A 9,127-nucleotide genomic window follows, 5' to 3' on the forward strand; every position below is an offset into this window, starting at 1 on the left:
CTGTAATTAGCAGGGAGGAGAGGAGGAAGGGAGGCAGATAGGTTCAGTTTCAGCCCTGTTGATCAGCTGCCCCAGATCTTTCCTTTCCTAAGGGATTGTCAAGGGCAAGCAGCTAAAGATGTGGTTCCTGCCATGCAATAACTTGACAAATGCCAACATGACCAGAGAGCAAAAACCTGCCAGTGAAACCTTTCTCCAAGGCATTTAGAGGGTTTAAAGCTTTCCCCTTGCTGAGGCTGAAGGTAATATGGGTCTGTATATGGCTGCTTCATTTCAGAAGACAAATGTAACCTGCTTGCATGGTTTTCACAGATTTGGTGTCCTCTGGCAGAAGACATGGAGACTAAGGAAGATGTATTCTTTCGAACCAAACTCTATGTTCTCCTTCTGAAGGCTTGTGTCAGCTGGGAAGTGTATTTTTAGCTCTGCCATCAAAGGAGTCTTGATTGTTACTGTGATCTTGGTGTCATCTCTAAAAGTCAGTGTTCATCAGATTGGAAAGTAACTCCCAGATGCAAGAAAGAGACTCAACAGATCTCCTCATTAAAAAAAAAAAAAAAAAAAAAAAATTTTACTTGTAGGTCTTCATGATGCAAGGGCAAGAGGTAAGAGGACCTGCAGTACTGAATACACTGGCCTGGATCAGGCTGCTGGGCTGTCACATCTGGGTCCTCAAGAGATCAATTGCCAAAGGGCTTATTTGAAATTCTGCCTTCTCTCTAGCTTGACCTGCCTCTGGCCTTTGTTCTCCACCTCAGCTTCTAACTGCCACAGTAGATTTTAAGCTCTTTGTTTATTTCTGCTCTCTGATCCTCTGCTCCATTGTCCTAAATAGGTATAAGAAAGTTGTTTCTGGTTCCTTCCCAAGAGACATCAGTGCCAGGGAGGGGCTGCAGACCACACTCCACACTTGGAAGCATGGGCATGTTGGTACCTAATATCCTCCTCAGCACCTGACCCTGCAGATCACAGCCTGGCCTTCTATCCAGAAGAGTCAGGATCTACGAAGATCCTGCCAGGAAGTCACTGGTGTTCCAGTAAGCAGGTGATCTGCTTCCTGACAGGCCAAGACATGATGGGAGAACCAAGACACAATCTAACCTTCCTCATGTGAGCGCTGTGGAGTGGCAGTGGGAGTTTACTGTTTCATCCTGATGGAAGGGGGAGGATATTCTCCTCCACAACACTGGCACATTCTGTCCCTACTTAATGAGCCGGTCATTTCTACAACCCATCCTCCTGAGGAACTCTCCCCACCTTTCCATCAAGCTCCAAAATACAAGGAAATGTTTATGTTTTAAAAGTAGCTCAAATGAGTGGAAAGAATTCAACTATTACCAATAAACACTTCAGAAAGTGATTTAACACTCAATAATATAAGTCAGAGTAAAATAACAAATTTAGCAGCGCAAACTTGGAAGCCAATCATGCTGCCAGGCAAGATGGATGAGGAGCTAAATTGCTCTTCTGGAGGCCTTGCCAAAGGTTTTGTCCTGTGACACCACACACAGTATCTAACTGCAGAGCAAGGCAGATAATGACATTATGAATGACTGTTTAAGATTGAGCCCAGACTTTTAAACTAAATATGGATAAATAAATAAACAGATCCAAGTTCTTAAAAAATAAATACTGGCAGTGGCATGTACAGGGCAGAGGGATTTTTATGCTGGAGCAAACTGAGAAGGAGAAACTATTTACTTGAAAGGTAACAGCAAAGTTCTTGTTTGCTCTGTTTAATACACTTGTGCAGCTTCACTGATAGATTTGTACCAGTGAGCTCGCTGTTTTTTCCTTGCCATTGGAAAAAGTTACAATCTTCCACACCCGCTGCTGGCAAGGAAACCAGCTCTTAGTTGTGTATACTATGTGTATTCCTGTGGAAAACGATGATGGCTCTAGTGAGGGAAAGGGGCCTTAGTGTCCAGTACCAAACAGAAAAAGAGAAGGTGGGGAGTAAGGAAGCAAAGCTGCTTAACAAAGGGGTGGTCAGAGTAGATAAAGAGTATGTTTTGACTATTGTGACTGCATAGAAGACAAGAATTAATTTGTTTCTATGAAACAGAAATCTCTTGGAGATGAAGGTTCCCCACATATTAACAACCTGCTAAAGACGGCCTTACTGCCATGATCAGCTCCATGAAACCAAAGACCAGCAGCTTTTTTAGCTTTTGAACTATTTAGAGCTCAGGACAGGGTATGACCCTGCTATGTGGGTGTCAAGGGCACATCCTTTAGTAGTTACAGATAATCTTGGAGTCATCTTCCCACTGCCTGTTCCTTGCCAAAGGCACATCCGTGACTGCCTGGCCAGTGGCTCTCCTCTCTGCAGAGCTGGCCCTGGTGTCAATGACACGGGACAGAACGGCTCCTGTCACTGGCACAACAGCTGCCAGGGATGAAGTATTTCATTACAGAGCTAGAAACACCGTGACAGAAATGAAATGATCAAGTGTTTCATCAAAGCTTATCTGGAACACAGTGCTGTACCTGGTGGCCAAACGAATTTCCTCTAGGGCTCTTCCTGATTCTGCTGACGTCCTTCTCAATATGCTGCTTCTCTGAACTGACCTGAGAATATTTCACAGCTTTTAGGAGGGAGATTCTGAATTCCTTTAGAAGCATCCTATTTCTTATGCTAGGACACTCCTTCTGGTCACATCACACAAATCTTGTATTATAAAATGTACTACTGCACAGTTCTTAATTGCCTAGAAAATTATTAACTTTGAATAGACACAACAGGTGGCAATGCCTCTAGCTATTCCATGCAACCCTTCCTCACATGCCAGTCAAATCCAAGAACAGCTGAGATGTGACAACTTCTTAGTTTAAAACCAGCAGCATCAATAACTGTTGTTCCCTAGAACAGGATGCTCTAAGAGCTCTTGAGAACCAGTCTCTTATCAAACTTCCAGTCTTGACAAAGCACATGGAAATTTGCAGAGCACAGGCTGTCCTTTGGACACAGGAGCCTTACTAAGCACTAGAAATTTTGCCTCTAAAACACTCAGCTTCTTCTGAAAATCCCTTCCCATTTAATTTCCAAAGCATACATGTCTGTAACAAGGTAATGCACCTAATAGAGAGAGCAAAGGTTTGGGCTTTTTACTTTTCCTTGTCTTAAGGCAACATATTCAGCTGGCACTTCAATCAGTGAGGGGAGAGCTGTGTCCTTTGGTCAGGGCTCTCTCAGAATCAAAAATGTGACATGCTCCTGCATTTGCCTGGGTTTCATCCTGCTCCTAGAAAGGCCAGATTCAGCCTCTCATGCCTCTCTGCCTTACAGCAATAGGTGCCCTCTCCCATCCTCTGTGGAAGCCCAAGCAAACAATGTCAAATGGCACATGTTTTATTCAACATACCAACAAATGTATCAGCAGAAACACTGCTCTGAGCTTTGCACGGAGGCTCTATAGGGAAATACACCCTAGTCCAGGAAAGAGGCCTTTCCTCTAACATATGCTAATATGCTGGAGGAGCTGAAGCCAGTTCTGTTCTGCTGAAGGAGGTCTCAGACAGTTCAGCCTTTCCCTTGGTATCAGGTGTTAATCTTATCATTGTTACAGCTAACATGGTCCAAAACCAAATTAGCCTTTGGGCAGAAGCTGGGGAGTTGGCACTGTCTTCTCATGCCTTTGTCTTTCAGTTGTGTTATTGTGTGATTCCACCAGGGTCTCTGAATGTGCTGGGTTTTAAATAAGGCCCCATAATCAGCTACTCCTGTGAAAATCAGGAATTACTGCAATAATCTGAAAAAAAAGAGAAAGGATTCTGGGTTCATATTGGTAAGCAGAATTTGGTCGCTTGCATTTGAAAAAAAAAACAGAGTTTTGTTTTCCTTTCAGTTTTCCCTTATCTAGCTTGGGATTCTTCAAATGCCAAAAATAATATTGAATATTGCATATTACTGCCAGAACATTTATCTTCATTTTGAGCTCATTTCAGAGACAGGACTTGTTCAGGAGAGCCTGGGAGGGGACAAAGGCTAGGGTTTTAAAGCTCATCCTTATCTCTAGTCTCAGTGTTTTTTAAGTTAAAAGACAAATCAGAAAAAGACAAAGTCACTCACGTCAAGGGAGGTACCAATTTATCTTCAGACAACACAACCTCTATTTAATTTTCCATCCAGACACCCCATCACCCTTTGCCATAGTGTTGTACATACACAGGGCTGAATGAGGTTGGGGGAGGAAAGCATTTTTCTGCTGCTAATAGCAATACTTTAGTGTCACTCATGATTTATAGCCAGCAAAAAAATGCTTTTTCTGCTCTATGTTCTGTTCACTGTAATGAGTTCAGAAGGAACAGTGCAGGTGCCTCATGGAGCTCACAGGAGGAAATCTTCATTAGTCCATTCCTCTCCAGTGTGGTAGCAAGGACTGGGAACATTAGAGGAGAAACCCTCTTGTTTATAACTAGCTTATTGTAGTGCACAGACATGGAGTTGTCACTGTGCTGCTCTGCTAATGTGTCACAAACTTTCAACACTGCTCATCTTCAAGATTCACAAGCAGCTCAGCCACATGGTGCTTCTTGCTGGTTTGTGGAAGGAAGAAGGAAATTAGGGGACAGAAAAAGATTTCAAGATATTCAGGAGAAGATGAACCCTTGGATGAAATCTGGAGGTTATATAGTTCTTTATGTAACCTGGGCTAGATTGTTGGCTCTACTGGGAGCAGGATCAAAGGGGAATGAACTCTGTCATGGTGCAGGAAGAACAGAGCCTCTATCAAATTAGAGACAAGTAAGAAACAACAGCAAACCTGGATCCATCATGTCCAGTACTCTGTTGCAGATTGAGGCAATAAAAGATGCTATTTAAGGAAAGCACACTTGCTTGGCCACTTCAGTAGTCCATTCCCCTCATTCCTCTAACAACAGCCACAATTGTTGTATCAGCTACGTTAAAGTGGACATCCCTGCCTAGGGCATTTAGTGCCCATGTCTAGACTTTTTGCTTGTGATTTTGTCTAATTGCTGCCTGACTCTGACAATTCTGTCTACTTCCCAGGGCAGCCAGTTCCAGAAGTTCACTTGCACAGTGTGAATAAGCACTTCCTTTTATCTCCTAAAACCAACCCCCTATTAGATTCAGCAAATGTCTGCTGGTTCCAGGACCTCCTGAACAGCAGCTGAACCAGAGCTTACCTAGGGCCTTCTTCCTTTTAAAAATCTTGGTGCTGTCCTCATTTTTCAGCATTCTTCTCTCCTGGTTCAATTCATGTCTCCTAAGACAGTTTCTTCATCCCTCATCATCCTGTGGACCTCCTTTAGTTCCACAAATACTACAATGAGCTGAACTTTGCTCCCAGTTCCTGTGAAGGAGTGGGATCCATCAGTTTTGTTCTGACCTTGCTTGGGATCGATCATATGAGTGCTTTTCAGTAGGTGAGGAGGAAGGACACCTCTTGAATAAAATGTTAGGCTGCCTCTCCCTGGCTGCAGTGTTTCTGTATTCTTAATGAAATCTCATTACACTGGTCACTGAGTCAGTTCAGTGAATTGTGAAATGCATCCCCAGTTTTGTTTTTGAAGATGAGAGACAAAAGGGCAATCAGATCCCTTCCTCACCCTGAACTCTCTATCCAATAGATTTATCCAGGGGCAAGACTGGAGTCTAAATGATCCTGATAGTGAACAAGTGTCATAGATCACAGCTTCACCTGTCCATTCCATGAAACTGAGAAATGAGGAATTATGCATTTCAGGAAAAGAGTGATGAGGTTTTGTAACTTGGCAACTGTAGCTCCCACATATTTTGGAAAAAATCGAGAACATCCTGTACCTCAGAGAAATCAACCAGCTTAGGTGAGGAGGAAGGGAGCTGGCAGCAGATCTCCAAAACTTTGAGCTGGAAAGATCTCGTGAGGCTTGTGGAAGCAAAAATTGCTTTATGTCTTCATGCTCCTCAGCTTGTCTCCTCCATGTGACTGTCTGCATCAGTTTCTGGGCTCTTCATGGTGAAATAATCCATTGTTCTGCCATTTCTGTCTCACAGAGGCATTTCACAGCCATCTGAATGGGCTCTAATCCACCTGCCAGCTGCAATCAGCACACAGCATGGCTGCACTCCTGTCAGCCAAGATTTGAGCGCCAGAAAAAGAAACCTTCAAAAGAGGAATCAGCAAGAGATCTGCATGTGAAAACTGGGGAGGGGGCAACCAAACCTGAGGGCTGGTGAGTGTACACACAGGAATAGCAAACCCAGGCAACAAGGCCAGAGTAAAGTTTGACTTGCCCTCTGCAGTGGCAGTTGACTTCAGACAAAAATTCAGACATGTTTATTAAAATAATAATAAGGGCTTCAGTTGCTGGGATCCAGTCTCCAAGGTTGAGCTCAGCAGACAGCTGTGTTGCTGGACATCAGATAATACATTTATGCAGTGGTTCAGCTTTTTTGGTCCAGTTTTGTTACTGACAACTTTGCTGTGTGAAATCCCATTTCTCTTTCCTAGCTTGCATGTAAGAATCCAGTAGTTTCAAAGAGCAGATCTTAAGTCTCCAAGACAACCCTGCAGTAACCAATTAAGTAAAAGTAAGATAACAAAACTACCATGGCAAGAACTGATTGAAATGGTCTGTTGCTTCAAGGAATGAGATTGTTGCAGTGGCAAAGATGTCTTACTGCAGTCCTTGTAAGGTCTGCCTGGCACTGCAGTCTGTTTTGTGAAATTCCAGTTGGCTTCATGTAAAATCAATGACAGTTGGGTTGTTAATACCCAGTAGTTCATTTGGAATCCTGTTTTTTTCTAATTACGTCATTAAAAGGACATGAGCTAATCTCATTGCAACCCAAGCAGCTGGAACAGCCTGGCAAGAGCCTGTGTCTGAGACAGAGATATCAAAGCACTGCTCACAGGTCTCCCAGAAAGTGGGGAGAGGTTCTGGAGTATTTTCATCACATGCATAGTATAACAAAAGATCATAGGAAATAAATGTGAGGGAAATGGAACTTCTTTGGCTAAACCATTCCTGATCACAGGGTGTCTCACCTCTTCCAGGGCTCCTGTGATGGTGGTTTCATCTGCTCCCCACACAGTCTAATGTGAGCCCTTCCTAATTGTAACCAATAATTCTCCCTTACTGCAACCTATCACTTCTTGTCTCCTGGCAGACACAGATAATAGTTTATTACCTTCTATACTGCACTTTTACCTATTTGAAGGGTATTATCATGTATGTCTTCCACTTCCCCCAGACTAAATCAAGTCTTTTTTTTTTCTGTACCTCCTTGCAGGGCTCACTTGCTGTACCTCTGGTTGCTCTTGCCACTGTCCTCTGGACTCTCTGTGCTCAACAACCAGAAGTCAGGGGCCAGAGGCCAGGCAGTGTGCTGCCACGATGAGCACAGAGCAGGTGACATGCAGGTACTACGTGCAGAGAGTGTGTTGGGAGGCAAACAAGTTTCTGCTCTCACATGATTTGCCTACAAGCAAATCCTCCACCATCTTCAAGTACTACGAGAAGGGACAGTGTGCCTACAGTGCTTGGTACAGGTGTGATCAGATGAGGGTCACAGCCCCGGGTGAGCCACAGCCACCGTGCCATCCCTGGCAGTCCCCCACAGCCCGAGTGTGGTCCCACCACCACACGGAGCACAGAGTAAGAGGAGGCTCAGGGACAGAAATCTGTGTGGCTTGAGTGAAGAGCAGCAGAAGTCCAGTGCCCTCAGAGTTGTGCTGCGCTGCAGTGACCAAAATATTAATCTGGAAGTGAAGCCCCATTACCACTTGGAAGCAATTTGCAGTGGACTGGGAGCTCCTGTGGTGACAGGGAGCAGTTGTGTCCATACATGGTGGAGGGAATGTGGCACCTGGGAGAGTGCTGCCTGTACCTCCACGACATCATGGGTGAGATATGTGGGCAGCAAGTGCTTCAGCCTTTCAACCAAGAACAGAGGAAGGCTCACAAGATTATGTGTATAGCAACATTTGAGCTTGATATGAAGAAGGCCTTTGCTTTCCAGGCCAGTCAGGTCAAGGTGTGCAGCATCTGTGTGGAAGTGCTGTGTGAGAAACCACCAGCCTCTGAGAGGAGGTTTGGGATCCTTTCCAATTGCAACCACACGTACTTCTTGTCCTGCATCTGGCAGTGGAGATGTACCAAGTAGTTCAAGAAATCCATCATCAAGTCCTGTCCAGAGTGCCGAGTAATATTCAAGTTTGTCATTCCCAGTGTGTACTGGGTAGAAAAGCAGAAGAAAAATGAGCTGATTAAGGAGTTTAAGCAGAGTAGGGAAAAAGCCCTGCAAGTACTTTGAAAAAGGGAAAGGAACGTGCCAGTTTGGGTGAAAGTGTCTTTGGAAGGAAGTTTTGCAGGGAACAAAAGGGCTGAAAGGAGATAACAAGGTCCTGCAGAAATGCTAGGTTCTCTGAGCAATTGCTCTGTATGCTGGAATGCACAATTGGGAACTACTTTTCTCCAAACACAGTGACTGCCTCTACACTATGGCAGGAGACCAGGCTCTTTGTTTCACTGTCAGCTGAGCTATTTCCATGTTCTGACTCATCCACGGCTGTTTCCACACCAGTGAAAGCAGCAGCATTTGCAGCATTGTTCAAGCCCTCACAGGTGATAACAATTATGAGGCAAAAGTTTTCCTACAAGTTGCACCAGCCATACTGAGTTTTTCACTTTTCCCTTTGTGGACGTTGCCTCATGTGTGCAGCTCTGGGTATGTTCACAGCATGACCACGGTTCTCTAGGACAGAGGGACACAAGTGACAGGAGGCCACAGTGATCATGTCCAAACCTGCCTTTCCTCAGGAACCTGGTACCTCACAAATTGTCTCTGAGTCAACGTCAGGACTATTTCTTGTGCTGCCTTCACCTTCCTGCACTGCCCATCCCTGCTGTGAGTGCAGCAGCCACTTCCTTCTCACTGTCCTGTGTAGCTCCTGTTCAGGCAACCTTTAATTGCTACTTCTTCCACCTTCCCTCGAAGAACAGCACTTACATTATATTTCCTTGTGGATAGAAAGTATAATTCTTTTCAGTTAACTCTCTCTTCCAGTTTTGTTAAATCCCTGACGAGTTGATCTTAGACTGCTGAGCCTTGCTTTCTTCTTTTATGAGACAGGAAAAGTGCAGCACCCAGTGGCTTGTAAATGCTGTCATTTGTGCT

The 9,127-nt window shown here is 44.4% G+C and overlaps 1 pseudogene; it reads left to right on the forward strand.

Annotated features, from left to right (window-relative positions):
* The first annotated feature begins 7,287 nt into the window (after nucleotides 1-7,287).
* On the forward strand, nucleotides 7,288-8,369 carry LOC137483347 (E3 ubiquitin-protein ligase makorin-2 pseudogene; annotated as a pseudogene).
* Nucleotides 8,370-9,127: the final 758 nt, after the last annotated feature.

The sequence above is a fragment of the Anomalospiza imberbis genome, chromosome 15 (genome assembly GCF_031753505.1).
Source record: "Anomalospiza imberbis isolate Cuckoo-Finch-1a 21T00152 chromosome 15, ASM3175350v1, whole genome shotgun sequence".
NCBI lineage: Eukaryota > Metazoa > Chordata > Aves > Passeriformes > Viduidae > Anomalospiza > Anomalospiza imberbis.